Source organism: Schistocerca nitens, chromosome 4 (genome assembly GCF_023898315.1).
Source record: "Schistocerca nitens isolate TAMUIC-IGC-003100 chromosome 4, iqSchNite1.1, whole genome shotgun sequence".
Taxonomy (NCBI): domain Eukaryota; kingdom Metazoa; phylum Arthropoda; class Insecta; order Orthoptera; family Acrididae; genus Schistocerca; species Schistocerca nitens.
Window position 1 is genome coordinate 794048064 of NC_064617.1, and position 8174 is coordinate 794056237.

The window sequence follows — 8174 nt, forward strand, 5'->3', positions numbered from 1 at the left end:
TCGGCCTGCGGCGGCAGTCGCCTGGGGTTGGCGGGGAGAGGGGAGGGCTCTGCCCGCGTCGGGAGCCGCCGCGGGTGACGGGATACCAACGTCTCGCCGTTACCTGCTCCGACTCGCCGTCAAGGACCATTCGCACTATAGTCGTGCCGCTGAAAGAACATCCACGACAACAGACGGTTGTGCTGCAAATGCTACTACGCAGTTGTTTGTTGTCGTTATGCCTTACCATTGACGGTATAAACAGTTCAGATAAAATTCGAATACAAGTTTTGGAAATGTGGTGCTACAGAATAATGTTGAAGATTCGATGGGTAGATCACGTAAATAATAAGGAGGTACTGAACAGAACTAGAGAGACATGAAATTTGCCGGCCGGGGTGGCCAAGCGGTTAAAGGCGCTACAGTCTGGAACCGCGCGGCCGCTACGGTCGCAGGTTCGAATCCTGCCTCGGGTATGGATGTGTGTGATGTCCTTAGGTTAGTTAGGTTTAAGTAGTTCTAAGTTCTAGGGGACTGATGACCTTAGAAGTTAAGTCCCGTAGTGCTCAGAGCCATATGAACCATTTTTTAGACATGAGATTTGTTCAAAATGTTCAAATGTGTGTGAAATCTTATGGGGCTTAACTGCTAAGGTCATCAGTCCCTAAGCTTACACACTACTTAACCTAAATTATCCTAACGACAAACACACACACCCATCCCCGAGGGAGGACTCGAACCTCCGCCAGAACCAGCCGCACACAGGGTAGAGTAGCATAGAGAGCTGCATCAAACCAGTCTTCGGACTGGAGACCACAACTAACAACGCTAATCGGTCGTCCGACTACCAATATCACACCAGAAAATTGAATAGGTCATTACAAACAGGTCACGAGTCAGCTTTTTTTTTACAAAAATGAGTTACTGACACTGAGGTGATAAAAGTCACGGGATAGCGATATTTACACATACAGATGACGGTAGTACGGCGTACACAAGGTATCAAACGGCAGTGCATTCGCAGAGCTGTCATTTGCACTCAGGCGATTCATGTGGAAAGTGATTCTGGCTGCACGACCGGAATTATCAGACTTTGGACGCGGACTGGTAGTTGGAGCTAGACGCTTGGGACATTACGTTCCGGAAATCGTTAGGGAATTAAATATTCCGAGATCTACAGTGTCAAAACTGTGCCGAGAATACCAAATTTCGGGCATTACCTTTCACCACTGGCATCGCAGTGGCTGACGTTCTTCACTTAACGACCGAGAGCAGCGGCGATGCCTAGAAATGTCAGTGCTAAAAGACAAGCAACACTGCGTGAAATAACCACAGAATTGAACGGGCTGCGAAATGTGGCGTTAATGGGCTATGGCAGCAAACGACTGACGCAAGTGGCTCTGCTAACAGCACGACATCGCCTGCAGCACCTCTCCTGAGCTTGTGACATATCGGCTGGACCCTAGACGACTGGAAAACTGTGGCCTGGTCGGATGAGTCCCAATTTGATCTAGTAGGACATGATGGTAGGTTTCGAGTGTGGCGCAGGCCACCAAAGCAATTGACCCAAATTGTCAACAAGACACTATGGAGGCTGGTGGTTGCTCCATAATGGTGTGGGTATGTTTAAATGGAATGAATTGGGTCCTGTGGCCCAACTGAACTTATAATTGAGTGGAATGGTTATTTTCGGCTACTTGGAGAACTTTTGCAGCCGTTCATGTACTTCACGTTAACAAACAAGAGTGGAATTTTCGTGGGTGACAATGCGCCATGTCACCATGTCACAATTGTTTGAAAACAATTCTGGACAATTCGAGAGAATGATTTGGCCACCCAGATAGGCCAACATGAATTCCATCGAGCATTTATGGGACATAAACGAGAGGTCAGTTCGTGCAGAAAATCTTGCATCGGCAACACTTTCGCAATTACGGACGGCTATACAGACAGCATGGATCGGTATTTCTACAGGTGACTTCCAGCTCCTTGTTCAGTCCCTGCCACGTCGAGTTGCTACACTACGTCGAGCAAAAGACGGTCCGACAAGATGTTAGTTGATATCCCGTAACATCAGTGTACTGGAACTGGGTGATGAAGGTATACAGTTTAATACATACAAGGAAAGTAGTCCTCCTTCAAATGACGTCACTATCAGAGTTATAAATCTTTACTCCATATAGAAAAAGCACTCCGTCTTCAGGCCACAAGTGGCCCATCAGGACCATCCTCAGGTGAGGATGCGGATTGGAGGGGCGTGGGGTCAGCACAGCGCTCTCCCGGTCGTTAAGATGGTTTTCTTTGACCGGAGCCGCCACTATTCGGTCGAGTAGCTCCTCAATTGGTATCACGAGGCTGAGTGCACCCCGAAAAATGGCAACAGCGCATGGCGGCCTGGATGGTCACCCCTCCAAGTGCCGGCCACGCCCGACAGCGCTTAACTACGGTGATCTCACGGGAACCAGTGTATCCACTGCGGCAAGGCAGTTGCCAATCCATGTAGAAAAGTCTTGAATAATTGACCGGTGTACTTCTGGCAATGACTATAACGAAGTGTGTGTAACTGGAAGCAAAAGACATTGGTGGACTGTTGTTGCATTCATGTGTATTTTTTCTTGTTACATTTGACAGACTTAACAGTCCGCATAGTGGTTCACTGTAGAAGGTTCAAAAAAGGATACAGTAAAATTAATTAAGTCTGTGAATGCAGTGAAAAGGAAAATAATGTCTGTGGACTGAAGTCTGACAAAATGCAAAATTTACCATTGCCAAATACTCCTGTTCAGAATATCTTTTACTTGAAACAGCTACAGGTCAATGTTTTTAATCCATAATTTGAATAGTAAACTCTCACAATTTTACTGATACCATCAATTCGAAGCGAAGAAATGTGGAAATGAAGACTGCTCATTACTATACCATTATGTCCAGAAAGATGTCACGAAAGATGTGAATGAGCTTCACCTGTTCTCCAGCGGGTGTGCCAATCAGCATAAGAACAACACAATGGTTCACTTTTGTATAACACTTCTATCAGTTGGGAGATTTAAGAAGTTGAAAAGTTGCTTATGTACACACATGCACAGTTTCCTCCCAAACGACAGAGATAGGAATATGAAGAAGTTGGTGAGCCATCATGGCAGGACCTATGCAAGGTGCGCATTAGTAAAACCGGCCAACTGCAGGGGCGGATTTGTGAGTGGAAATGGAGAGAAAAAGATCCTATGGACATGTGTCTGGAAATAGACGGTGTGCGTGCAATGACAACAAATCGCCCCTGAACACAATACAGAGTTGCATCGCATTCAACTCGCAAAAGATGTTAAAAGTGGCCTCCATGGGAAATGTAGGTGATAGGGGTAATAGAGTTTGTCATGCAGGACACACAATGTTGGCGGGCCACTTGCTGGATATTGCACTAGGGTTGTCACAATCTCGTCTAGGACCCGGTCCTCCAAATCTGGTGTACGCACAGATCGCAGCCTTCCTGCACGTTCATCCGTCTGAAAGGACCTTTGATCACACAAACGCCCAAATAGGTCTTGTAATGTGTGATGTACATGTTTTGATACAGATGAGTAGCCTTTCGACTGTTTCCATCTACACATACACCACCTCGGATTCTTCATGACATAAACACCCGACAGTTCTGCAGCTTGCAGTACGTCTCGTCAGTCACACAGCCTACAACACACAAGGAACGCACAGCACGTGGTCAGAAGAACTGTCATTTGTCAGCGCCGTCAACTGTGACAACGCTGCATTTCCAAAAATGGTTCAAATGGCTCTGAGTACTATGGGACTTAACATCTGAGGTCATCAGTCCCCTAGAACTTAGAACTACTTAAACCTAACTGACCTAAGGACATCACACACATCCATGCCCGAGGCAGGATTCGAACCTGCGTCCGTAGCAGCAGCGCGGTTCCGGACTGAAGCACCTAGAACCGCTCTGCCACAGCGGCTGGCTGCTGCATTTCTGGACACATGTTCACTGGGCCTTTATCCTCCATTTCTCACCATTAATCCGTACCTGCAGTTTGTCGGCTTTATTAATGTTCGCCGCACGGGATTAGCCGAGCGGTCTAGGGCACTGCAGTCATGGACTGTGCGGCTGGTCCCGGCGGAGGTTCGAGTCCTCCCTCGGGCATGGGTGTGTGTGTTTGTCCTTAGGATAATTTAGGTTAAATAGTGTGTAAGCTTAGGGACTGATGACCTTAGCAGTTAAGTCCCATAAGATTTCACACACATATTAATGTTCCTCCTGTATACTTGAAGGGTATGCCATAGTAATCGAAAAGGCATCAAGTAAATTCTCAGTGGAAACTTCTAACGATGTTGCTGTATTAGCATTTAAAATTGTCGGCCTGTTTATTTTAAGTATTGCCTCTGTGAACGAAGCATTGGAAATTTCCCATGGAAATCCCTTCTAAATGGACGACTTTTGAGTATGATGCACATTAGCTAGGGCAAGTGAAAACAGAGCTATTCATTGATGCTGCTGTCATATAGACATTTCAGCTCATTTACGTCTTCGCTAAGAGCCCTCTGCTTCCCAATGGCTTAGCATATCCTGAAATATGGGTGTCCATCAAAGTCAAAAACATACAAGATATAATGAAAGTGAAACGGTATATTCCATCACATGTGAAATTTGCCCGCCCGGCTAGCCGCGCGGTCTAACACACTGTTTCCCGAGAGGGAAGACGTGCCGGTCCCCAGCACGAATACGCTAGCCGGATTAGTGTTGGGATCCGGTGTGCCGGCCAGCCTGTGAATGGTTTTTAAGGCGGTTTTCCATCTGCCTCGGCGAGTGCGGACTGGTTTCCCTTATTCCGCCTCAGTTACACTGTGTCAGCGATTGCTGCGCAAACGCCGTTTCCACATACGCTACACCATAATTACTCTACCACGCAGACATTTGGGGCTACACTCGTCTGGTATGAGACGTTCCCGGGGGGGTCCACTGGGGGCCGAACCGCACAATAACCCTGGGTTCGGTGTGGGGCGGCAGTGGGGTGGGTGGACTGCTGTGGCCTGTTGAGGGATTCTGAACGAAGCCTTTCCGTCGTTTCTAGGTCCGTGATACAATACATACATACATACAAACATGTGTCATTTTATGAGGAATTGCAAGAAAGGCCAATAGCAGGGGGAACAAACAATGACAATGGTGGTCAAGAAGATTAAGTGCCCGCATCTCGTGGTCGTGCGGTAGCGTTCTCGCTTCCAACGCCCGGGTTCCCGGGTTCGATTCCCGGCGGGGTCAGGGATTTTCTCTGCCTCGTGATGGCTGGGTGTTGTGTGCTGTCCTTAGGTTAGTTAGGTTTAAGTAGTTCTAAGTTCTAGGGGACTGATGACCATAGATGTTAAGTCCCATAGTGCTCAGAGCCATTTGAACCATTTTTTGAAGATTAAGTTGTCTCATTGTGTTTTGCTTCATCATTGTTATATCTGGCGGAGCCACAGCTCCAGTTGTGAATAAAATCGTAATAGTCTCATTTTCGTACACACTTCATCATATTTACTGATTTTGTAATGAAGTCAACATGTTTTTCGAAGTATACCTACCATTTATTGTAGCGAATAGTTGCTCATTGCAAAAAAGGTAGTGAAGAAGCAATTTTTAAATCTACTTTCTTGCTAAATCGTATATTACAAAACAAAGATTCACAGTGCCAGACAGTCGTTGAAGACTGAATAACCATTTACATAGAAATAACAATAAACATACAGATGGTTATGCTGTAGGAAGTTTTAGTTGGTCCTAATAAATTTATTTTTGTGGGTCATGAAATGACCGATTCAATTGTAGAGCCGTTTCCGTGGAATACTAGTGAAAAGCGAAGAAACGCTAATAACCTCGGGGGATCGAAACATACTTTGTAAAAAAGGAAAAAGTTTGGAAATATTCCGTATATCTCCGAATTCAAGACCAGGTTTTTATCTGTCTTGCATTCGCGGCATATGATGTGGAGTTTGTAGAACCTCGAATTTCCATTAAGCTGCTACGCCTACCGGCTTAACTCTGTACGTACGCATGTGTTTTGAGCATTGTTGCACGAGACAGCAGAAAATGTTTATTGCGACAAATATTTTTATCCATGTTATTTAACCTTGGAGATCCCATTCTAAACTGCGTGAAGTGTGTAATAGATTACAGTGTGGAATAACGTGATTTGATATCGAAATTTTCAATAGTATTTAGGCGTTACTATGACTTAAATTTCAAGATCATGGTTGTTTGGCATACAGAAGCAACAGACAACTGAGGGGCTTCTAGGAAGCATGGAGTTACAGAAACCAATGTTCGAGGGTGGCGAAAGGACAAAGGATGACTGAAAAATGTGAAGCGGACTAGGAAAGCTTTTAGTGGCCCACAAGGTGGACGTTTCGAAAATATTGAAATGGAAGTAATGGCATTTCTGCACGAGAAACGTAAAGAAGGAATGGCTGTTTCCCGCCATGTCAAAGGAAGTAGAGCACGTGAATAGGCACAGGAATATGGTGTCCAATTTAAAGCCACCTCTGGGTGGTGTACCAGGATGATGCGACGCAATGGACTCGTGCTGCGACGTCGAACATCCCTCACTCAGCGTCTTCCAGATCTATTACGGAGAAGTTGCTGGAGTATCAGCGACATGTTATAAGACAGAGAAAGATATATTCTTATCTCTCAAGACAAATCGGAAACGCCGACGAGACTCTTGTTTACTTCGACATGCCATGCAGTACAACAAATGGTTCAAATGGCTCTAAGCACTAAGGGACTAAACATCTGAGGTCATCAGTCCCCTAGATTTAGAACTACAAATCTAACTAACCTAAGGACAGCACACACATCCATGCCCGATGCAGGATTCGAACCTGCGACCGTAGGAGCAGCGCGGTTCCGGACCTAGAACGGCTCGGTCACAGCGGCCGGCGCAGTACAACAGTTGAAGAGAAAGTCGCCAAAAGTGTATTTGTTCCCACTAGGGGCAATGAGAAATCGCGAATTACCGTGATGTTGTGCGTGCTTGCCGATAGAACAAAGACGCGACCATACGTCAGCCTCGACCGTAAAACTACGCCAAAAGAACAGCTGCCGTTCCAAGACGTATGACTTCGCAACAAGTGTTAGATGTGGTGGTGAATAAGTCATTTAAAGTCCATCGGAAGCAGCTGCGCAGCAATTGGTTACTTCAAAGTGGTCAAGCCCTGATCCCTAAAGAAAATATGTTGCAGCCTTCAGTGTCTCTAATTGCGGAATGGATCCAGACTGCTGGGGCACGCATATCCAGAGGAACAACTGTGAAAGGCGTTCAGGAGTGCTGTGTAACATATGCATTAGATGGGAGTGAAGACGATCTGCTATTGGAAGAATAGCAAGATAACCATGACAGCGGCAGCTTCACTGCAGATATTGTGGCACATTCCAGTCAGAAGGACTAAAATGTATCTGTATCAGAATAATGGAGGTCTTTATCTGATTTTTTTTTTCGTGTGCCGGTACTTTTATTGTTTCCATCAGCTATCTGTAATGCGGTAACGGTTTGTAAGTTTTCAAAATAAACCAATATATTTTTCTATAACCCTCTGTTGAACAAAGGGAGCCGGTCGCTGTGGCCGAGCGGTTCTGGGCCCTTCGGTCTGGAACCGCGCTGCTGCTACGGTCGCAGGTTCGAATCCGCCTCGGGCATGGATGTGTGTGATGTCCTTAGGTTAGTTAGATTTAAGTAGTTCTAAGTTCTAGGGGATTGATGACCATAGACGTTAAGTCCCATACTGCTTACAAGGGAACCTCCCCATCGCACCCCCCTCAGATTTAGTTATAAATTGGCGCAGTGGATACGCCTTGAAAAAAAGAACACAGATCAATCGAGAAAACAGGAAGAAGTTGTGTGGAACTATGAAACAAATAAACAAAATATACAAACTGAGTAGTCCATGCGCAAGATAGGCAACATGAAGGAGAATCTGAGCTCAGGAGCGACGTGGTCCCGTGGTTAGCGTGAGCAGCTGTAGAACTTGCGGTCTTTGGTTCAAGTCTTCCCTCGAGTGAAAAATTTAATTTTTTATTTTCAGACAATTGTTATCTGTCCGCCCGTCCGTCCGATGTGAGGTAACTGCGCCGTAGTATGGGGACACATAATCAACTTCGCTTTCCAAAATTCAAGGACATGTTCAAATTTGCTTGGACGTATGTAGGATTT